The sequence below is a fragment of the Protopterus annectens genome, chromosome 16.part0 (genome assembly GCF_019279795.1).
Source record: "Protopterus annectens isolate FY-2018-M chromosome 16.part0, PAN1.0, whole genome shotgun sequence".
NCBI classification, from domain to species: Eukaryota; Metazoa; Chordata; order Ceratodontiformes; family Protopteridae; genus Protopterus; species Protopterus annectens.
The window spans coordinates 664872506-664897058 of NC_056750.1; the positions used below are offsets into that span (position 1 = coordinate 664872506).

At 38.9% G+C, this 24553-nt stretch overlaps 1 protein-coding gene across 1 annotated transcript in view; it reads right to left on the reverse strand.

Annotated features, from left to right (window-relative positions):
• Positions 1–24553, reverse strand: part of LOC122790641 (whirlin-like) — a 52421-nt gene that overhangs the window by 20590 nt on the left and 7278 nt on the right. The gene's annotated exons all lie outside the window — the stretch shown is intronic.

Consider the following 24553-nt stretch of genomic DNA (forward strand, 5'->3'; position numbering starts at 1 on the left):
TGTACACTGACAACCCTCTCCTTTTACTTCCAAACACTCAGACTTGCAAGAGATGCACTATATATCCAAATTGGAAGCCACACACTCTCTAGCCAAGACTGGAATAGCTGCTCAAGAGAAGAAGGTCAACACTTGTACCACACCACATTAAACACACAGCCTTCCAGAACACACACCAGCACTACCTTCACATAAAAACACAAATCACAGACCCACCTTCATGGAGGATCTCAATAAAATTCTACCCAAACAGCAGAGACCTCCAAGGCAGAAACACACTCAACCAACACAACACAACACAACACTAGTCACGAGACACATAACACAATGTGCCACTCAACCATAGCCCCTAAGGCAAAACAGCATGCCCAACACACTAGTCATAAGTGACTTGATAGTGAGGCACACTGATGTCCCACTCACTAGGTTGAATAAGGAGAAAGTAACAGTCAGCTTCCTGTCAGGTGCCAGGATCCACCACATAACGCACACACTCAGGTCCCTCAACAATAGGTACAAATATGACTCTGTCATTGTATGTCTGGGTGTGAATGACCTGAGATGTACCTCCCTGGACTACATGAAAAGAGACATGGAGGAGCTCTCAGATTATGTAGCCCAGATGTATATGACCCAAGCCCTGAGTAGCATCCTACCATCACCCAGAGTGATACCACAGCACAAGCAGAAAATGATTCATTTCAACAATTGACTAAGTTTCTGGTGTCTTTCTAAGGGGATCTAGTATCTGTCTGCCTGGGATGACATGATTGACAGACCTCGATACTTTGCTAGAGATGGCCTCCCTTTGTCACCCCTGGGCTTCTGGATACTGGCCAAAGCTCTTGCCACCCCTATAGTATTTTTTAGGTGGTGTTCCAAAGACCAAATTACCACCATAACTGCTACAAACAAATGCGATCTGAGGGTCATGCTGCTCAACACTAGCAGTCTAAATCTCAAAATGCACTCACTCAAAACACTCCTTAAAATGGAGAATATCAACATTTGTGCTGTAACAGTGACCTGGTTCAAGGCAGCAGAAAGCACCCCTGCACTACCAGGCTATAACTCATTCCACACCTTTTGGCCCTAGAACTTGGCCTGAAGCTCCAAAGGCAGTGGTGTTTCCATATTCATAAAGGATGTGCACACCTCCAGACTGGTAGCTCAACATAACACATCAGAGATACTTCAGGTGCAGCTAACATTGGGTAAGACAGCGATTCAAGTTGTAGCCTGCTATAAGTCCCCAACCATGTCCCAAGTCTCCCACTCCGAGTTCCTAAGCACCCTGGAGAATATTAGGGTCCAACCTAACACTCTCATACTGGACAACGTCAACTACCCCTCCATTAACTGGGAAACTACTCATGTACGAATACACCTGCCCAGCATTTCCTGGAATTCATTAATTCCAGTGTCCTGGACCAGCTTGTTCTTACCCCTACTAGAGGTAGCAACATCCTTGACCTAGTCATTACTAACATGGGTGACCGTTGCTCTACACCAATAGTCAACTCCTCCCTGGTTAGATCTGACCACAAACTAATTACCTTGGAAATGCACATCCCTCCCACCCCCCTACCCCACCCCCTGCAAAGCTAACCATGGAAAAACTTCTCCAAAGCTAACTTTGGGCTCCTAAAAACAGTGGTGGCTAACTTCACAGCACCCATACAAATGGAGAATAGTTGCATGACCACTGAAGCATACACCAATGCACTGTACAAACACGTACACAAATGCATGGATCTTGCCATATGCAATAGAACGAAGACGCTCTCCTCCAAAAAAAGCAAGCCAATCTGCTGTTTCCCTGCCATAAACAAACTCTACAACAGAAAGAAGAAACTGATGCAGAATAAGGTGAAGTCCCAAGACTGGAAAAACTCCCTTATCAGCCTCAACAAAAAGTTGAGATCCCTCATCAAATCCTCTAAAGCTAGCTATGAAAACAGAATTTCAGCAGATAGTAATGACAACCACAAGGCTTTCTATAGTTATGTAAAGAATCTCCATGGCAACACCCAGATTTGCTCTGAGCTACTGCACAATGGTACTGCCTATACCGAGCCAACAGATATTGCCAATATACTAGCCAACAGATTCAGTGCCAACTTTACCCCTTTCTCCCCCCACAAAGGACCAATCACAATACCAGTAGATTGCCAGGCACCCAGTATTACTACTGCACAGGTTAAAACAGCACTGTCCAAGGCCAAGAATACAGCTTCTATGGGACCTGACATTATCCCTGCCTGTGTTCTACATGAACTACAGATTGAACTGGCACCTCACCTGTGTGCCCTGTTCAATCACAGCCTCACCTCATGCTTTGTCCCTACCAAATGGTGCACTGTTACAGTCATCCCTTTCCACAAAGGAGGAGCAACTACACACCCTGGGAACTATCGTCCCATTAGTCTGATGAGTCTGATATGCAAAGCTATGGAAAGCATCATCATGAACCTAATAAACAAGGATATAGGGATATATATATCTCCAAACTCTGGACCCACACAGTTTGGTTTTGTGAAGGACAGCCTACCTTGATCTGGCCAAGGCCTTTGATACCATTCCCCACTCAGGAATCATAGAAAAACTCACTAAGCTAGGCATCAACCCCTATATCACTAGGTGGGTTGCAAACTGGCTCACAGCTAGAACCCACAGTGTAAAAGCACCTGACTCCAAGTCAGTCTAATGACCAGTCATCAGTGGAGTCCCACAGGGTTCCATCCTGGATCCTCTCCTGTTTGGTATCTACTTCTCTGAAGTTCAGGCCAATACGAAGGGACTCTTGCTGACAAAATTCATGGATAATTGCAAGTTGGGAGCTATTATTAACTCCCCAAGTGATGTTGACATCCTACAGAAAGGCCTCACTGATACCATTGACTGGTATCAGAACCATTGCCTTAAGCTCAATGCCAGAAAAATGTGTTGTCATCCCCTTTGGGAAAAACCCAGTTCCCATGAATTACCACATCGATGGTACTCCACTGAACACAGAAGGCGTTATAAGAGATCTGGGAACACAGGTTGACAGCAACATCTCTTTTGACCACCACATTGCCACTGTGGTCAGAAAGTCCTTCTATGTGGCACATCTCATTACTAAGGGTTTTGCATCCAGGAAGAAAGAGGTCATTGTCTCCCTCTACTCTTCCCTCATTAGACCAGTCATCAAGTACAATGCCCCATTTGGCATGTACCTCACTAGACACCTGCAACAACTAGAGAGGCTGCAAAAGTACCTCACCAAGAGTATCCTAGGCCTTAAACACTTGTCCTATATGGACAGATTAAAAAAATCCAACTATTCTCTGTCTCATATCACCTACTTAGAGGTGATCTCTGCTTGACTTACAAAGCCATGTCTGACCCAGCTCTGTTAAAAATGCTACATCTAAAGAAATTCCAATCTCTCCACACCACACGCTCCAGAGACCTCAACCTCATTCCCACAATCAACAGAACATGCTGGAGGGACAGGCTCATAACCCAGAAACTGCTCATGCTATGGAATAGACTTTCCATACATGTCAAGCAGGGTACCTCACTGGCCCTCCTCAAAAGAAATATTGATGAGTGGATGGGAAATAGAAAATTCACCCCAGGGATCACTGCAGTGGCTCTACTCCACCGAGGCAATGGGAACTAAGGTCGGGTGGCATGATGCCAGGGTAATCCTATGGGCTAGGCTTGTAAAGGCTCCAGGGCCATTAGCCTAGTACATACCTATGAACCCATTACTGCATACAATCAAGATTTTTCTTTTTTCTGTATAACTGTTTTCTGTTAATGTTTAATATGTATAACTTGGTGAAGCTTGTTGGAGCTTTTCTCCCCGGGCCTCCCTGAAAAAGGGCTATTTATCTCAGTCAGACAAACCTGGTCCACAAATGTAAAATAAATAAATAGAGATAAACCTACATTCGTCAATAGTTACACTTCATACAAACTTAAATTACAGAGTGAGATCAGATACATATGAACAGGCAACATAATATGAAGCTTTTCACACATTTTCAGATGCAGGTTACTATTTTTTTTTTTTTTTGTTAAATTGTGAGTGTTTTCTTATTTTATTATTAAAAATCTGTTTCAAATCATGCAGATGATGATGTGCAGAATGATATTTTGTGCTGAGGTTAACATTAGCATTTCTCTGTCTCTCATAAAGACAGCAATAAAACCTCATCCTGAATCAAGATGCAGGAGTCTCTTGCTACATTATTATCAATTTGTGCAATAAATAACCATTCAAGAAGTAAGACATCATAATAGAACCACACAACACAATAAGTGAACACACATACGATAAAGCATGTAGACTAAAAAAGCTAGCAACACCTGTTTTTAAGTAAACCATAACTTTTCTCATTACAGCGAATACTTTTAGTGAAATCATTTCATGTTTCATAAAGAGGAATGGCATTTCAGAAATAAAAAGCAAGGAGTATACTTTTAAAATGATCAAAATGCCATGTCTATTTTGGTGCTAGAAACTCTTCAGTATAAAAAGCAGAGCTTTTATGCGCCATTAATTTTTCATTTGCATGCATTAGCTGCACTACAATGTAAAATGATAAAGCAAAGAATGCTAATTAGAAGAGCTTGTAAATAACCTTTTATTTAAGCATGTCTTTTAATCATATTATTTGGCATTCTTAAGTTAAAGCAGCAGTATATGTCAGCAGAGAAAATATTGACTTATACTGCCTTATTCCCTCTGATCACCGACAAGGAACTCGTACAGGAAGAATTGTGAGCTATGAAACATACACCAGCTGAACAGCAGATAACAATATTGTCCACTTAATGGATCTTTGACTGAAAATTATTTTAGGAAATATTAATTTCCTGGGATTTTGTTTCCACTGAGTGGGATAACCATTAATGATTTTCTTGTATCCAAATTTGAGATGCCATGGAAGGAAATCACATTCCTTAACAAAGTGGTCTATAAATTCTGGCTTGTTGCTTTGGCCATTCAGTTCTTCTCCTACTGTATGCATTTTTTATTTGTTGCTGTTCGGTATGTGCATTGGCACTTTGCAAATATCAACTCTATCTTGATTATCTGTTGTTGGGCACTTTGTTGCATTTGAGAGTCATACAGTTACAACGAATACCCTGTTCATTTTTACAAAGGACACCCAGGAAAACAAAACAGTTAAATGACTTGCTTAACATCACACAACAGGCAGACGGGACCTGATGGAAATTGGGTATCCAGCTTTACAGCCCACCCCCTTAAACACTTTGCTATACTATTTCATTTCTCATTCAAAGCATAACTCTTAACAAATTTATTTGCTTTATGGACTCCCATCTACAAAATAATGATTACTTGACATGTGTTAAATGAACACATGATTTGCCTCCATTTACCCTTGCTTTGCAAAATCCTGGTATTAGTAATGCAACAACTTTTACTTTGGGTTACACAGAACAGATAAGTACTGCAACAGAATCTATAGAACAGAAGTAAGAAGACTGCTTCATAAAAAATATAAATGAGAAAACAAGAACACAATTTGAAGAGAGGCGAAAGACTCGAGAGATATAAGAAACTATTATTATAGGTTCTACATGTTAGAAGTTGGTAGTATCAGAAAAGTAATAGCAATCAGGAATGCATGCAAACAATATAAAGCATTATTATTGTTAAAGGGAAAAATCAAATATGCTGCTGTCTTTGTAGAATCAGCAGTTTATCCAGAAGGTAAGGAAAGAGCAGGCTAGGCGGGTCAAACATCCTTATCTACATTGATGTTTATGTATGACTGTAAATTATGTAGGACACAGTTTCAGCCACCATCATTATGGCCACTATCTGAATGCTTCTGTTATGTGACTGGTACCATGCTCATTTAAGAACTGGCATCAAAACTAACATCAAAAATAAGTGAAAGGGCATATCAGCTGCCATGTTATGTTTAGTAGTTGAGCAGGTAAGATGCCTGTAGATCGGCAAGGATGCAGAATGCCACACAACCAGTAATGCAAGGGTTACATTACTTGTATTACTAACACTGTCACAAGAGAAATAGAACTATTACGCAGTAAGGGGCTTTGGTGTTATAAATGAATGTGGGCTGTCTAGGGGTGTAATGTCATACACTTACAGATCCCAACTGTAAGGATATTGGACATCTGGCTACAAAATTTTGAGGTGGTAGCTCACTGCATTTTAAATTGGACTCCTATTTCTAAATGACATCCCTAAACATTTAGCCTCAATCACTGGTCATTAGCAACTGAGGTTTGTTCTAAATTCATCACCAAACTTCATGTTTAATGTCAACTTAATTGTCTATAAATGCAGAAACTACAACTAGAGGGCTCAATGTAGATTTCCCACTTTCCTTTCCACTGTTCTATCTTCTTTGACTTGTAGTTTTCAGAACTCAGACAAAGGCATCTGGCATCATGGCCATACAATATCTAGAACAGCTGCATGGTATTTACATCAGTACTTGTAAAGGTAAACCTGCTTAAACACATGTTGGATGACCGTAATATCCTGCCTGTCTAAGGCTGTTTCATACTGGCATTAGGCCCTCCCCTACTTTAAATATCATTGTAATATATGGATTATCATGTTTGTTATCTGCTACTTACATTTTAACTGTTTATTATTTTTGTAAACTGCCCATTAAGGACATGACTGAAATAAGTGTAAAATCTGAACTCATACGTTTAAAAGTTAAAACATAGTCAAGACATAATCTCGTGAAAAATGTGTCAATCCTTTATTGCACAGCCATTAGGAAGTCATCCACTAATCCTTTATAATAAGTGCTTTCATCCATTAAAGGACTACTTTAAACTCAAATATGAAGAAAACATTATTACATTTTGATGGTTACAGCCAACAAAATTTATTGATAACTGTATGCCTTTTTATTTATTGGAGCTTACCTTTCACATTTTATAACATATACTGATATTGCATAGCTTCATTTTGCTGCAATAAATGCTACAGTTTCCTCATAAATATATGTAATTTTTAATCATAACGTAGTGAGTCTTTTTTATGAGTAGCATAAATGTATAATAAATATGAGTCCTAATGAACTCATATTGATATGTATGCAAATCAGTGACCAAACATTGCTTGGAAAGTATTATTTAGCCTAATTGGAATAATATACCTTGCAGTTCTGCAAGACTTTAAGCATTTGTTTGGATAGTGGTAGGTCCACTTACGATCATACTTAACAGATCCCTTGCTACCAATAAATCACACTATTGTAAAAAAAAAGGAGAATAGTCCCAATCATTCCTAGGACCCCCCCCCCCCCTTGATTCTTTGATGGTGCACTCTAGTTTTACACCTTGTCCCTTTACTAGTGGGAGGCTTATCAACAGGAAATTGATTTCTTAGCTTTCAGTAATCTGTCCAGTGATATTATGAAGTATTCCCATTATTTTTAAATATTTTTTCATGTGAAGGGTAAGTGGGATTAGGTGCCCAATACAGTAAAGAAGAAACTAACACAGATTCTTTCAAGATGGCTGTGACTGGTGGAACAGAGGAAGATATAATGAGTAGAGAACAATTCCAGAGTACTATATGCATCAGATGCCAGACCAGTTAGACTTTAAAGCTCCTTCTGCCAATACTACACTTGTATGTGTGGAAGACAAAAAAACTATAACCCCCGCATAGCGATAATAATGGTATATACCATGGCACAGCCTGTCGCAGAGTTAGCATCAACAGAAGAACATAAGTAATGGTGTTGTCAGTTATGTTAGTGTATCATGCTGCATTATTATAGGCTGGATCATTCATCTGTGCTTTGGTACAAGTGCATCTCATATAAAAAGTTTTGAAAATGTCAACTGAGCATGCATTTTAAAAATACTGGAAAACATGTTAAACTAATGAAACTGTCATGTTTATTGCTGCCAGCATTCACTGATTTAGTCAAATATAATTAAATGTAGATGTCACATATACAATGAAAAGAAATGAACTAGATTACTTTGGCAAAATACATTTGTGAGGCAATGATGGGTGACTGAAAACAATCATTTACTTTAGGAAACTAATGACAAAGACCACTAGATGTGAGGGAAAAAGCAAGATTATCAGCAGTGAAATCGCAAATAGTGCATGAAAAAGCATATTGTACAGCCTTTAAAATTGTTTTCATTTCTCTCCTCTTTGTACCAAGGGTACATCTTGTTGAAATGTGCAACAATATATCATTAAATATGTTGAGGGAATATAAAATGTCAAACCATGACAAAGTTCAAAAGTATGCATTATAAAATGTTGCAATAGTGAGAAATACCAATTTTAGGCCATGTGCTCATATGGAGTGTTACAATTAGTACAGTGACCTGCATCCAGTTTCTTACTTTACACATCTTTTTTTCTAACTGCACTTATATAATGCATGCCTTGCCTTTTCACATTACAAAAGTGGCAACCAATATCATGTACACAGATATTTTCAGTTTATTTAATGCACTGAATTTCAAAGTGGATGTGCTAAACCCATCTATTCCACATTTAGTTTTACCTAGTCTTACTACTTACAGGAGACCTGCTTTTATGATTCCAACTTTTCTGACTGTATAACAAACCTTATTTCTGCATGCAAAACAATGCAAAGAGATCATGTTATTCAACAATTTCAGTATAATAAGTTGCTAGTATGACCATTATATAACCAGATAAAAATCACTTTCTGATGCATTCTTGCAAAGGTTATTACTCATAAAAGCAATACATAAAACAGTTGTCGATAATTTCCAGAAAAACACATTCATTTAAAATCTGCAGAACTTACATGAAAATGACTAAATGCAAAATCAGATGATAAAAAATGATGGCATGTTTTAGAAAAGAATACTATAATACCGATAATGGAAAGAAAATGTTTGGTTAAAATGTTATCCCTTTCCATATGGGGGGCGTGGGACAGATTCAAGATACAGGTTGCTAAATTTACTATCATTGTAGGTCCAGTAAAGAAACTGCTATAGTTTATCAAAAGGGTCAGTGCCAGTTAAACTGCTGTATGTCAGGAGCTAAGCTTAGGCTTTTACGGAATTACTCTGCTTTACACTTTTGCAAAGTAAGTTTAGTGGTTTCTTGTTCAGAAAATGGCATTTGTCATTCTAATAAAAAATCTTTTAAAATCTTTATCAGTAATATCAAAATGCTATCGCAATTTAATTTTAAACAAGAAGAAGTAAGTAATTGTTGAATTAGTTGTGTACAGATAACCAATCAGTCAACCTGGAAATTTTAAGGAGAAAAAAGCTCCCAGTTAGATTTTAAAAAAATAAAATCATGTATTACATAATCCACCCAGCTCACTTCTTTTACTTTCTTACTTCCATCTTCTCTGCAATCCAGTAAATTGCTCTGACTCTTCTACAAATTGTAAATAGGTTATAAAGCAAACATCATGGGAATGTTATTGAAGTTTTGGATCCGGCTGTTACACTGTAAATACCACTATTTCTAACACCCGGTGCCTAGTTTGTATTAAACAAATGATTATGTACTACTTGGTATATTATGGATTACTGCTTGCTTGTCCTTACTGTTTCCCCAGGTACAATATGAAACTGAAATGGATGGCTCAGTGCACTACCATGGTCAGCAAATAAAAATGTGTTCAACATTTATGAAATTCTCCTATACTAAAAACTAAAACAACTTTCTTGACCAAAGAATTACATAAACTATATATAACAAAGCATGTTAAATGCTATACAACGTACTTCTGTGCTGTTTATTTTTTCTTTTCTTTCCTAGATGTCATTCAACTAATGATTATTAAAAAAAGTAAATGCCATAGCAATATCATAAGAAAGGGCAGAAAATATACACTTTATTCCTTTTTGATGGCAATAAACCATTCCCACTTTTACACATATGATACATTGGTAAACTGTTTAGAAATGCTGAAATGGCTGTAATAGTAGTTAAGCTTTCAGTGCGATGCTTTGTAAATTCTAAGTCTGTTTTCTGTACACTTGAGTGTTCACATTTTATTACTTGCAGTCAGATGATGCACATGAAAGTGATTACATGCAGTTCCATAAATTAACTTTAACAGAATTATTGTTTTTGCTAGGCAGTGTTTCTTAAAAACTCTGAGCCACTCTTTAATTAACAGGCTTGTCATTACTCAAGTAGTGATATTTGTTTGTTTTAGCTAAATATATACTATATGAATTAAATAAAATGCATATCATGGATAGTAAAAATTAATCAATCAACAGCTGAGTCTATCTGTTAATTAACTGGAAATAATTCAGAGGCAAAAGAGAAGGTTGCGCAAGCAAGTGAAAATACTAATGTTAGAAGGTAATAAAGTCTAACCTTGTAATTAACTGAAAAGCACCCTGTTGCACTATTGTAGGTAACATAGAAAAATATATTAAATTTCATAAGAAAATTATTTGTTCACCACCACGGCTGAACCAGTTGTAGTTGTAGTATAAAATAAAAACTTTAATGCAAAGATAAAATTCTATAAAAATATAGAACACAAATTCCCAACGATAAGCGCTTTCAGCTTAGTTAGCCATCATCAGATCATGGTTATAGTTTGTGCTCTCTAATATTTAAATCTAAAAAACACCAATTACTGTCCTGTTTTAGCACACACCTTCCTTATTCACCCAATCATAACGTTCTCCAATCAGAATCTCATAACCAAGCGAAGCTCCATGGCTTAAACCATTCCCTCTCTTCTAATTCTTTGCCTATCAACCAATGGTGCTGACATCTCGTTATCCAACTGCATGTCCATTTCCTGATTTGTTCATCCTATCACCTCTGCAGAGGACGATCTATTTCTGCCCTCTTTTGGCATGCACCTTCCTTTGTCAGCCTATTGATATTCTCCAGTCAGAATCTCAAAAACGAACGAACCTCCATTGTTTGAACCAATAGCACTAGCTTCTTTTTACCCAATTAAACAACCATTTCCTTCTAATTCTACGAGAGCATTTACTAGTCATAATTCAACTTTATTACCATCCAATCATAATGCAAAACCCATCTGATGGACCAATTACCTATTTTCTTCCACAGTTTTCTCTGCTCTAGAGCCAATCTGTAATCTTCTGGCTTTTAATACTGGTTTAAGTGGAATTACACTGTTCAGGCCTGGGAAGCAATTTGCTCTCAGGTTAGTTATCCAACTGATCTCTCGTACTTTAATTTTATTATGTACATCCCCTTCCCTTACATTATAGGGAATTACTTCCATAACCTTAAATCTGAAGTAATGTGACGGGTTACTTGAGACATGCATTGCAAGTGCATTATTTGGGTCTATCTTCTTAATATCCCTCAGATGGTGTAAAATACGATGTTTTAACCGATGGTCCATTTTGCCCACATAAAATGCAGAGCAATGAGAGCAACAGGCTAAATAAATCAAGCGCTGTGTGTTACAGTTCGCATAGACAACAAATTCATATAGACGATTGGTACTAGGATGTTTAAAAGTATTGTCACTATTTAAAGAGGTAAAAGCTTTACATTTGAAACATCTAAATGTACCTTTCCTTTTAGTATTTGTGGATTTATCAAACCCATCCTTGTTACACAGTCATTTTAACAGCATGTTTCTACCCTTGCTGAGGAATGGGCTTCACTGAATAGTTTGATACTACCTTTTTGAGGCTGTCTGAAACTCGTTCTACATACTGTCAAACTCCTCCCACATCTAGGCCTTCACTTTGGCTATGGTTATGGCTTTCCTGGCTTTTCGATACCTATTAGTCAAAGCTGAAGATCCCTCCTGTTAACATTGCATAAAAGGCTTCTTTCATTAATTTGGCAGCTTTTTTTCACCTTTGGTGCCCACCAGCAGATGCAAGTATTACCATTATGATAACTACCAAACATCTTATAGCCACAGTCCTGAGTGCTGATGTATGCAACAGGGTCCACTTATGAGTGTATGGCTCTGATCTCTTCAGGGTAAGTCAGAAGCTCTCCAGCAGGTGGGAGTTGAACAACACATACAGAATTATTATATTATTTAAATGTCCCCATCACATTCTCACTAGATCTCTGAGCTTCAGGACCTATCATGATGCCACCACAGTCATCTAACCCAACTCATCACCAAGTGGTGACTATTTGACAGCTCAGTACCTATAAATCTAAATGTGTAAAATGTATGGAATTACTTTATGATATTATTACAAAGTAATGTCCCTTAGCTTAACTGGTTAATCAATACAACAAAGTGTTGTCTCCCTATGCATGAGTTCAAATCCCACTGTAGCATTTTCCAAAGCCATACTTATATTTATAGGTTCATAGGTTCATAGGTTTATACTAGGCTATCTGCCCTAAGGCATTTATAAGCCTAGCCCAAATTATTGTGGCTTACGCCACCCCTTATATGAAAAAATACTGTGCCCATTAGTTTGTTGTGCCTCTGTCCAGCAGTGACCCAGAGATGATTCCCGGGGTAAACCTACGATCTCCCATCCACAGGTCTAGATTTCTCTTGAACAGAGTCAGCGAGGTGCTCTGCCTCACATGGACCGGGATTTTATTCCACAGCATAGGGAGTCTCTGAGTGATAAATCTATCCCTCCAGCACGTCCTATTTATATCCGTGCTAAGGTTTAAGTCGCTTGCTCTAGTGGTTTTGGTGGATTTGGATTTTTGAGGTGGAGCATGTCCATTAATTCCGGGTTGGACATGGCCTTGTATGTCAGGCACATGTCACCTCTGAGCAGACGGTATGCGACTGAATAGAGCTGGAGTTTCTTCAATCTGGCAGCATATGACAGATTTTGGAGTCCCTTTATCCTTTTGGTGAGGAACTTTTGGGGTCTCTCCAATTGCTGCAGATGTCGGGTGAGATACATCCCGAATGGGGCATTGTACTCTATCATTGGTCTGATAAGTGAAGAGTACAGGGGAACAATGACCTCACTAGATCTGGATGTGAATCCCTTCATGATCAGGTGGGCAATGTAGAAGGTCTTTCTAACCACTTTAGCAATGTGAGTGTCAAAAGAAAGGCCACTGTCAACCTGGGTCCCCAGGTCCCTGATGACCTCTTCTGTGCTTAGTGGATTTCCACCTATATGGTAGCTTGGGGTTACCTTGTTTTTCCCGAAGGGTATGACTATACATTTTTGGCGTTTAACTTCAGGCCATGGCTCTGGCACCAGCTATCTGTTTCCGTGAGTCCCTTCTGAAGGATATCCGTGTCCGATGCACTTTCCACTATGGCGCCCAGTTTGCAGTCATCTGCAAACTTTGTCAGCCAAAGTCCTCCCATGTTGGCCTGTACTTCTGAGAAGTAGATGCCAAACAATAGGGGCCAATGACCGAGCCCTGTGGGACACCACTTGTGACCGGCTTGGAGTCTGACACAGCGCCAGCAACTCTAACCCTGTGGGTTCTGTCCTTAAGCCAGTTTGCAACCCATCTTGTGACATATGGGTTTACATTTAAGCTGGTAGTTTTTCTACAATACCCGAGTGGGGTATTGTGTCGAAAGCCTTTGCAAGGTCAAGGTAGGCTGTATGGACTGCCTTTCCTCATCAATGGCCTTGGTGACTATTTCAAGAAGTCGACCAAGTTCAAAAGGCATGATCTTCCCTTGACAAAGCCAAACTGGGTCGGGTCCAATGTCTGCAAGTCCCCTATATCTTTGTTTATGAGCTCCATTATGATCCTCTCCATAGCTTTGCAGACTAGACTTGTTAAGCTTATGGGGCGGTAATTACCAGGGTCCGTGAGGCGCCACCTTTGTGGAGTGGGACCACAGTTGCCGTCACGCCACCCTTGGGCACGTATCCTGTGGTAAGGCTGAGATTAAACAGCTGCCTTATGTGCGGGTTTAATTCCTCATTTAGCTCGTGTAGCACACAGCCGGGGACACCATCCAGTCCCATTGATGCTGTGTTTTTAGCTTTAGAGAGAGCAGCTTTCACCTGCGCATTTGAGATGTCCGGGAGGCTACACTCGGCTGGGATAGTTATCTCTCCTTTAGGGGGGGAGAGGGGGGTGAAGTTTGCACTGAACCTGTCTGCCAGTATGTTGGCAATGTCTGTGGGTTCAGTGAAGGGTACCAGAACCTATCAAAGATTTGGGATACATGGCTAGGCTTATAAAGGCCTAGCAGATGTTAGCCTAGTACATAACTATGAACTTATAAGTCAGTCTGACCTTTGAGCCCAGGTGTTGTGCTACCAACGACATTTATGAGCACTGCAGCAGTCAGACATGGTATAGTGTAGAGATAATCTATGGCTAGCACACAAGTTCAAAAACAATTCTGATTTGTGTTCATATCAGGAAAATCTTTCCACTCAAGTCATGCCCTTCCAAGTATCAACATCACTCCCCACATGAGCGTTAGTGTCTACCTGCAGAACTGCATTATTCACAGGTGCTGCATTATTGCGCATTACGGACATGATCTTTAAGAAGGAAGAATGCCCTCGATAACTGAAACAATGTTTTCACTACCACAACTTGCAGTTTCACTGAACAACCTCACATTTACAGGTACAAACTCAAAATTGATACTGCCGAGCTAAGTTAGGAAATTCCTGTCTGTGGACTCTACTGGGAGCCAGCTCAAGAGAAGAAGACAGATCAACCCTGAGAATTCTGATTCCAGAACCACCACTGTATGGGCGAATTAGATCAGCTAAATCTAAATGCGGTGTTTCAACTTCCTGTACAATCTGTGGCTCTTTCCCCAGCATGGAGCGGATACTTAATATCCCAAGAGCCACCTTTCATTGACAAGGGTCTAGTCTATGTTAATCCATCCTGGTCCGTTTTCAACTTGATTGCCATCACACTTGACATTCGCCTTTTCCTTTCCTGGACTAAGCTTGGTTGGGCTATGGGGTCACTTAGCCCACAAGTACTCAACAATTACTATCTCCCTCAGGCATGACTCACAGGATTCTGTCACACTATCCCTGTTCTGGATGAAGTTTCTGGATTCATAATCCCCATCCTGAGCCTGAAATTGATGCATTTGGATCAAACATTTATCATGATTAACAACCACAAATAAAAAAATAAATGTTATGGGGTAGCATTCTGGATTGGAGTTAGGCTGGTGTCTCACTTCTGACTAGTTAGCTAAAGATGTCTCCTGCCAGAAGCATAAGCTCCAAACAACAGACCTCTAAGGATCTCAAGGGCATACAAGCCCCTCCACCATGATATGGCTGCAGTCCTAAAACCTGGACAGCAAGGCTGAAGGAACATAGACATGATCTAGGGACAGAGAGGTTGAAAGAGCACATTGAGAAACTGCAGAATCTGTTGGACCTACCATACTCAAAGAAGACAGTGACAGAGGTTTACAGTGGAACTGGATACATTTTGTTTTACTAGAATGCTGAAGGAATTAAAGCCATACCCTGTTGAAAAGCTGTGTGAGTACAGGAGATCCATCTGAAAATAATGAAGACACTTTTGCATGCTTGTGATTGATATCACTTTTTAGGTACTCTGCAGAAGCCTGGGACAGTATCTCTGGACTGGAAAAATGTGGTACCAGTCCCCTTTTCAAAAAGGAAAGGATGGTCTTTCTAATAACAGAGGAATCGCACTCCTCAGCCTCCCCTGTAAAACATGCCAGGGTGCTGGAAAGGTGACATCATCTAAAAGATGAGCCTTTAATCCAGGAGAAACAATGCAGATTTCCTTCTTTCCTTGGTTAAAGTGAATGGATTCTTTATTCATGTATATATATATATATATATATATATATATATATATATATATATATATCACAGGAATCATGGATGCTTGCCAATGCATTTTTTTGGACTCAGAGAAGACCCTGTAATGTATTTTGGGAAGAGATACAGCAGCATGTTATCGTAGGATGGCTGCTACATATTATTCACTCCCCTAAATTGAGGGCTGATAGCTGTAGTCATATTCCTGGCTTTGATACAAATACAATCAAGGCTGTCATAAGGGTCCATCTCCCATCCCATTTTTGATTTTCATGGAAAGGATATCAATTCAGAGTCACAATTTGGACAGCTTCCTGTTTGAGGATGGGATTTTGCATCCTTGTTGTTTTGAAATGATGATGTTGTCTTAGCCTTGCATGACTCTAGCATACAATCTGCACTGCTGGTAGCTCCTGATCAGTGTGAAGGGGTGAGAAAGATAATCTGAGCCTCCAAATCAAAGTTCACGATTTTATCCTGCAAAAGAGCAGATTGCTCTCAGGTGAGGGGAATGATACCTACGGTAGGGAAGTTTAAGTATCAGTATAGTGGCAGCAGTACTACAGGCAATGCACTGGAGTAGGTTGATCTGTGAAGTGAGACATGAGGCATGGGGAAAAATTTAACTTTTCAGTTTATTGGTCAGTCTATGTCCCTTATTCTCACCTGCTGTCATGACCACTCTGTAGTGAATGAAAGAATGAAATCTCAGAGATACAGCAATCCAGAATGATCTCAGAATATAATCACTGCTCCATTATGTTTAAAAAACTCAGTTTAGGCGCTTTGGGAACCATATTAGGAGGCCATCAGATTGCTGCCCACATGAAATATACCTGGTACAGCCCACTGAGGAGAGAGCTTCTGTTTTTCAGTGTCTTTATGTTTTCTGTTATTGGACCAACACTGCATTTTTTTTTATTTTCAATAACACAGATTTCCACACTTTAAAACATAGCTACACGCTTAAGTTTAATGACAGGAATGTGAAAGAAAGAAATAAAACAAAGAGGGTTAAGCTCTTACTGCACCTCAGATGACTAGTGCACAATTAGTGCCATGAGAGATGTAGGCACCATGGAAGAGGATGGGAGTGAGCAGTTGAAGGGGGGTAGCCTAGGCTCACTGCAGCATTATTGTGCTCAGCTCCATGCTGCAAGTGGTATACCACTTGGTCAGAAGGATGCACATTGATTGAAATGAGCATGCAACTCCCAAGGAAAGAAACTGTAGAGCTAGAACACTACCATGAGGTTGTGGGGGTTAGACCACACTCCCCCACAGCATTATTACATTGTTCCAGCATCCTTGATCTGCTCATTTCAGAATGAGCCAGGGAGACACTAAGGCGGGGGGGGGGGTGTGGTATCACCAGTGAATGAGTAGAGGAGGTGGTAGCTGATGGTCAGCCACAGGGAGGAAAAACAAAAGTGAATAAATAAAATGCATAAACAAACATATCCAATAAATCCCAAGCTAAGTAGAAGTTCTAGATCAGAGCATGTGTATGTACCTTTAACAACCATTTCCAGATGTAGCATGTGCATATATATACTGAGCATGTGCAGGCAGCAGTGCCATTTTCAGAGAACAGCCAGAATTTAAGTTACAAAGCCTCATTTCTGATGTGTCTTTGTGTAATAAAGCTGCTTGAACTGAACCCATAAATGTTTGTCTGTTTTATCCTGACCAGAAGAGTGACATGGTGTCAGAACCGGGAACAGAACAACAGCTTCAAGCCATGAGGTGCAGAGTTGAAGGTGAAGGCAGACCAAGCAGGTTGAGTGAAACAGAGCTCAGACAAACAAAAAAGGGCCAGAAATGAGCTAAACGTAAAGAAAACTGCACAAATGATTTGTTTGGCAAAGAAAATGAAACAGTGCATATATAAGGCACAAAATGCATTTATTAAACAAACGAGTAGCACAAAAACATATCATTAAGCAAACAAAAGGCACAAACCGCATTATTACTTAAACAAAATGTTTTGAAATCATGATATTTGATAAATCTAACAGATATTCATAAGGGGCTCAGAATTACCTTTTTGTTTACATAACGAGCATGTTTAAAGTAAAACGAGCACAAGACAAGTATAATAAGCATGATAAGAGATTAAAAGGGCATAACGAGTACAGTAAGGGGCAAATTAAGCTTAAAGAGCAAGGCAACTGCATGTTTTTTAGTAAAAGACTGTGTTTGGGCACAAACTACTATTTCACATTCAACAAAGCCATTCAAAGCATAATTAGAGTTGTCCGAATTATCTCAGAGTGTTTAAAGTGTTTGCATAGTGTGTGCTTTATTATGGTGCAATTATTTCAAAGAGTTTGCTGTGTGCAAAGTACAGTTATATAGCAAAGTTCAAAAGTACAGACATTTCGAAAAGTTTCTTGTGCTGTGTGCATTTATTCACAGAGTGCCACAATTTCAAAGTTTTTCTTACACTGTGCAGAGTTATTTCACAAAGTACAGCCATTTTGAAAGGTTATTGTGCTGTGTAGTTTATTTGCAAAGTGCATTTATCTCAAAGTGTTTCTTACTCTGAACTCTGTCTACAGTGTACAATTTATTCATAAAATACAGCCATTTTGAAATATTTCATAAAGTACAGTGATTTCAGAGTGTTCTTGTGCTACAGATACTTGTTTGGCAAAGTGCAGTTATTTCAAACAGTTTGTTGTGCTACTGAGCATAATTACAAGTACTGGCATATATACATATATATATATATATATATATATATCTTTATTTATGTGTGTATGGTCGTATATGATTTCAAGCACCTTCACTACACTGTGCTGATATGGCAGAGGCATTTCGCAGACCTGGTCCACTTGTGTTTGCTCATAAGATATCAGAGAATTGTTGAGTATTTCAGCAGGAATACAATATTTTCATACAAGCAACTTTTTCTGACAAAGATCCATGTACCAAGGCATTCATTTTGCTTAATTTAGCTGGGTCAGAAATTATTGAAAGAGAGCATTCATTTGCATATGCACCAGAAATATATGCAGGAAAGGGGGAAAACTGCCATTTTGTGGTATCAGCTGAATTGAGGGAGGACTCTGAGTGCTTGAAACATAAATTTAGAGAAATGTGTAACCCCCAGACAAATGCTACATTACAGAGGCACTTATTTTATACAAGAGACTAAATGCCAGGTGAAACTTTTGCAGCTTATATCACTGACTTGAGAAATAAAGCTAAAGCATGTAGATTTGCTGACTTGAAAGATGAGTTAATAAAGCACAGGCTTGTGTGTGGTGTTAATAGTGCTGCAGTGAGAAAGATTTTGCTTTGTGACAGTGATTTAATCTTAAACAAAGCCATAGTTTGTCATATCCATTGAGCTCACAGAAAAAGACACACAAGTATGCCTACAAGTGATAAAAGTATGGTTTAAACAGCCTCAAGACCAAACATAGGCATGCAACAGGTGGCAAGCAGAAACAGGCCTAAGCACATGACAGCAGCAACCCCTACTGGTGTGGCAGTGAGACCTTGCAGCTTTCTAGCAAGTTCCAAGACTATCTCAGTAAAAAGGGCATTATCCAGTATAAGAGTGAGTCAGCAAAACCCAAGTCAAGTCTTATTGTTAACTGTTGTAATTGTGGTGCCAATCATAAGTCTGAGAGAGAAGTGATTAGCATATGGTCAGCAATGCCACAAGTGTAAAAAAATGGAACCATTTTCAAATGTTTTGTAAATCAAGCAAGCCTCATTCAGTTATTAAGAAAGGTCACTCAAAAAAGCAAGTTGATCTTACAGAAAGCTGCAACTCTACTTTCTATGTGAATGGTGTATCAGTGGTCTCTGAACAAAGTATTTTTGTACTGTCCTGATCAATGGTAAACCCATAGAGTAGAGACTAGTTCAAAGTGCAATGTAATGTCTGCAGAAACATTCGCTAAAGTGAGGGCTGGTGAGCAACTTAATTCAGTCAATTGTGCGAAGCTGGTTGCTTATGGAAGTGAAGAGATTCAAACCAAAGGCTCAGTAGTGGATTCATGCTATTTGGCTGGGAAGTTACAGCTTGCAATTTTATGTAGTCCGAAGAGCTGTGCAGTCATTAGGTCTCAGAGCCAGTTTGAGAATGAAACTGCTTTATTTTACCAAAGACGTCCATCGTGTAAGCACATGTCCTAGTTCCAGCTTTACTGATGCCATTTTCTAAGAGTATGCAGATGTGTTTGATGACAAACTAGGCAAACTTCCAGTTGTGTACTCCATGAAAGTAAGCTCAGAGGTCAGTCCAGTAGTCAGATCAGCAAGGAGATTTCCAATAGCTATGCAGGACAAAGTCAAGGTCCAGTTAGACAAAATAGTGCAGCAAGGTGTGATTGTCCAGTCACAGAACCAACTGAGTGGGTATCTTCCATGGTAGCCGCTAATAAAAAAAAATCAGATGAAATCAGAATATGCATTGACCCAAGAGACTTGAATAAGGCATTAAAGAGGCCTTATCATTCTATGCATACAGTTGAGGAGATTACATCCCTCATGTCAAATGCCACTGTTTTTTCTGTCTTAGATGCAGAGAGTTTATTTTGGCAAGTGATGCTTGATCGCAAACCTTCACTACTGACTACATTCAGTACCCCATTTGGTAGATACAGATTCCTCAGGATATCTTTTGGAATAAATTCTGCCAGTAAAGTCTTTCAGTGTGCAATGGAGCAAATTTTACCAGGCTACCCGCGTACAATAACAGTTGATGATTTACTGGTTGAAGGTAATGGTGAAGCACATCATGACAGAAACCTCAGGAAAATTCTGGACAGAGTGCATGAAATGAATTTAAAGCTCTACCTCTGAAATGCAAATTCAGACTACCAGAAGTTAGTTATATAGGTAATTTATTTACCAGGGCAGGCTTACAACCAGATCCTTCTAAACAAGCAGCCATTCTTGAGATGCCAGCTGCAGAAAATGTCCAAGCCCTACAGCATTTTCTTGGAATGGTTAACTATTTGGGCAAATTTATCCCTGGCTTTAGTGAGTTATCAGTGCCTATAAGAGAGCTGACATGCAAAAATGTTGCATGGTCATGGTTAGAACACCACCAGACAGCATTTGATAACCTCAAACAGCAAATTGCCAACCCACTTATATTAAGATACTATGATGTCCACAAACTAGGAGTTCTTTCCTATGATGCTTCAAAGTTCGGTCTTGGTGCAGTAACATTTATTCTTCAAGAGGGCAGACCTGTTACCTATGCATCTAGAACTCTTACCCAAACGGAGATGCAATATGCTCAAATTGAGAAGGAACGTCTGGGAATTGTGTTTGCATGTTCAAAGTTTTATGATTATATTTATGGTTGAGCTATCCAGATAGAAACTGGCCATCAACCTCTAGTCATTATTTTAAAGAAGCCTATGCATTCCGCTCCAGCAAGACTACAAAGTATGGTGCTCAAATTGCAAAAGTATAATCTCAAAATGGTCTATACGAGAGGTAAACTTCTTTATCTGGTTGATACCTTATCCAGATTGCCCAGAAATACCACAGAACAGCTTGATGCATAGAATTTTGACTTTGATGTCATGGAAGTACATACTTTTTCTACCACAAGACTTGAGCTGACAGATCACACAAAAACTGCTCCAATTTTGCAAAAGCTCAACCACTTCATCAATGTTGGATGGCCGTCAAAGCAATCCTGTGTGCCATCAGAAGTACAACTTTACTTTCCATACAGAGATGAGATGCTGATGGAAGATAGTATCATTTTCAAAGGTCCAAAAGTTGTTGTTCCTACTTTCTTACAGTGTGAATATATTCAGATTTTGCATTGTGGCCACACAGGTTCTGATGCTACCAAAAGAAGAGTGAGGGGGACTAGTATTTTGGCCTTCTTTAGCAAAAGATATTAATAAAGTGATTTCTTCTTTTTCAGTGTGCAGCAGTACTAGGCAGCATTTGCAAAAACAGCCACTTCATTTAAGCCAAGTTCCTGAACTACCTTGATCAACAGTAGCCACTGACATGTCTGAGTGCAACAGTCAACATTACTTAATGTTGGTGGACTCTTTTTTTGAACTGGTTTGAAATTGATTTGATACCTAACCTAACATCCAGTGCTGTTATTACTAAATGAAACATCATTTCTTAGTCCACGGTAGTCCACACAAAGTTATTTCTGACGATGGTTCTCAGTTTACCAGTCAATTGTTTCAGAGATTTGCTAAAGAGTGGGACTTTATCCTTGTTACGAACAGTACTAAATATCCACAGTCAAATGGCCTTGCTGAACATGCAGTACAGAGTGCAAAGCAATTACTTGAGAGGTGAAAGCGTAACAATACTGATATCTTCTTGAATGTACTCAATCTCAGAAATATACCCCATGACAGCCTACTAGGCTCGCCTGCTCAGAGACTTCTGTCGAGGAAAACCAGAATAACCTTGCCTATCAGTTCTAGTTTATTGGTGCTTAATCCTAAAAACAACAGAGCAATTATTTCTCAAAGGGGGAGGATGTAGATCAGAATGTGTGCTTGTACCTTTAAGAAGCATTTCCAGATGTAGCACATACATATAAATACTGAGCACATGCAGGCACCAGTGCCACTTTGAGAGAACAGCCATAGTGTTAACATGTACGAGTGCAGTAGTCATTCGGTTTATAAGTTTATTAAAGTTTAAGCTACAAAGCCTCATTTCTGTTGTGTTTGTGTACAATAAAGCTGCTTGAACTGAACCCATGAATGTTTGTCTGGTCTTATCCACACCAGACGAGCAACATGTAACAGTAAACAACATGCAGATGTGGACAAATTCCTAACATGCATTGTGTTGAATGAGAAAAACATGAAACACAAACTGTGAGAAAACAGCCTTGTTGAAAGTAAGACTGCATTCTCTTAAATGTTAACAATTCTCTTTGCATACCTCATGAAAAGGGATACTACTGTTGCACCCTATAATTAATCTAATTGGGTCTACTTAAATATATTGACATTTATTTTATCAATATCTAATCTGAGAATAATGCTATCTGAAATTGTACTAAATCAAAAGTAGCACAATCCAAAATACAGAGAGCTTTATGGCTGCAGACATTGAAGAAGCATAATTATATGGGGTTGGGAGTCCATGTCAAAGTTAAGGTGACTACTTCATCCACACAAAAGGTACACGGTTTGATTCTCACCAAGAGGAAATTGGCTAGGGCTAAAATGGTCAACAAGGGCAGCTAGCTTAATACTTACCAATGAAACTATGGACCTATAATAACACAAATCAAATCTTTTTGCACAGAGATTCCCCTTCATTCTCACTCCACTATACCCCCCACCTAAATATAACTCTGAGCGCACACATTTAAAAGGAAATGTGTGTACTCCCTCCTCCCTGGTATGGCACAATTTGGAGTTCTTATGTTTAGTCTTAGTGGGTGAAGTCCCCACAGTGATGAAGGAGGAGGCTTTCCCCTTGAAAAAATATGGCAACTACGTCTGGTTGAATGTGCCTTTTTTCTGCAGTTTTGCCCGATTTCAAAACAGTGTCTTAGTTATCTTTTCAAAAACTGAAGTCTTCACTGATTACAGTACTCTCTGCAGTCCAGACTAGTACACACTGACATTCAGTGTAATGGGTTTTAGCAGCCACACATGGACCCACTAAGTCAGCTCTGATGTCCCTCTTCTAAGGTAAAGAAACTTTGGCCCAAACAGATATTATAACTGATGCCAAGTATCTCGTGAAAATGCCTACAGTGAAAAACAGCACACTCATTAGAATGTTTATTACTGACCCTGCAGTGCAAGTAATAATAATCAGCCTATATTATGCTATAATGATGCATCTTCAACCAAGAAAACTGAAGTGAAAGACATAACTTACAACAAATGGAACACATAAATATATGCAACAGGCTACAACTAGCGGGGATGTATAGTATTCAATCAGCTGTGCTTATATTACTTCACCCTGGTGATCTTATGCCAGTACTAGATAAACAGTGCACAACCCTGACCACTACAACTGACTTTTGCTTAATTATCAAACATTTCCTAGAATCATTAGTTATCATTGATATAAAACAAATGAAAGCAGAAAGTATGCTAAGAAATGAGTCAGTCCTACAAATCCAAAGGGGACACATGACAGGTGAGGCAGTCCTAAAATTCTAAAGGGGGCGCATGACAGGATGTTTAGCCATCATGAGAATTATTCTGGATGCTACCAGTCAAACTGTAAACAATAACATACTTTATCAATCAACTACTACCACCACAGGGCACCACAAAGTAAATGTATTATTTTTGTTTTACATCCTGACATTGAAGAAGCAAGCATTAACTGAGCTCTTTGCAGCTGTTAGTTTCAGATAATATAGTTTTCAGAAATTATATTTTGTGTGTTTGTTTACATTTGTTAACCAAAGCATTGATTCCCCCATGGACATTTTTTCAGACACTCAGAATCACACAGTACAAAAATGGAGGCTTTGAGAATCAAATCCTGGACACCAAGAAACAAATTGTTAATGATTTATGTCTTTAACCCTAGAAATGTGATAAATGCCAGACTAATGAACCTAATTAATTAATTCAAACTATCAGCACTTTTTTCGTAAACTAATTAGAATTATTTGCTGAACACATGCCATTATGTCTTACTAAACCTAAAGACAAGAACAATCTTGACATTTTTTAAATGTTGTACATCACTGTCATGGAAACAATCATACCAAACACAAAGTAAAAGCATCAGGACAATATCCTGTTAGTAACACTTAGAATAAATACTAGCAACACTGTGGCTTATTTGCATTTGTTAAAATTAGTATAAAAATGCAAAA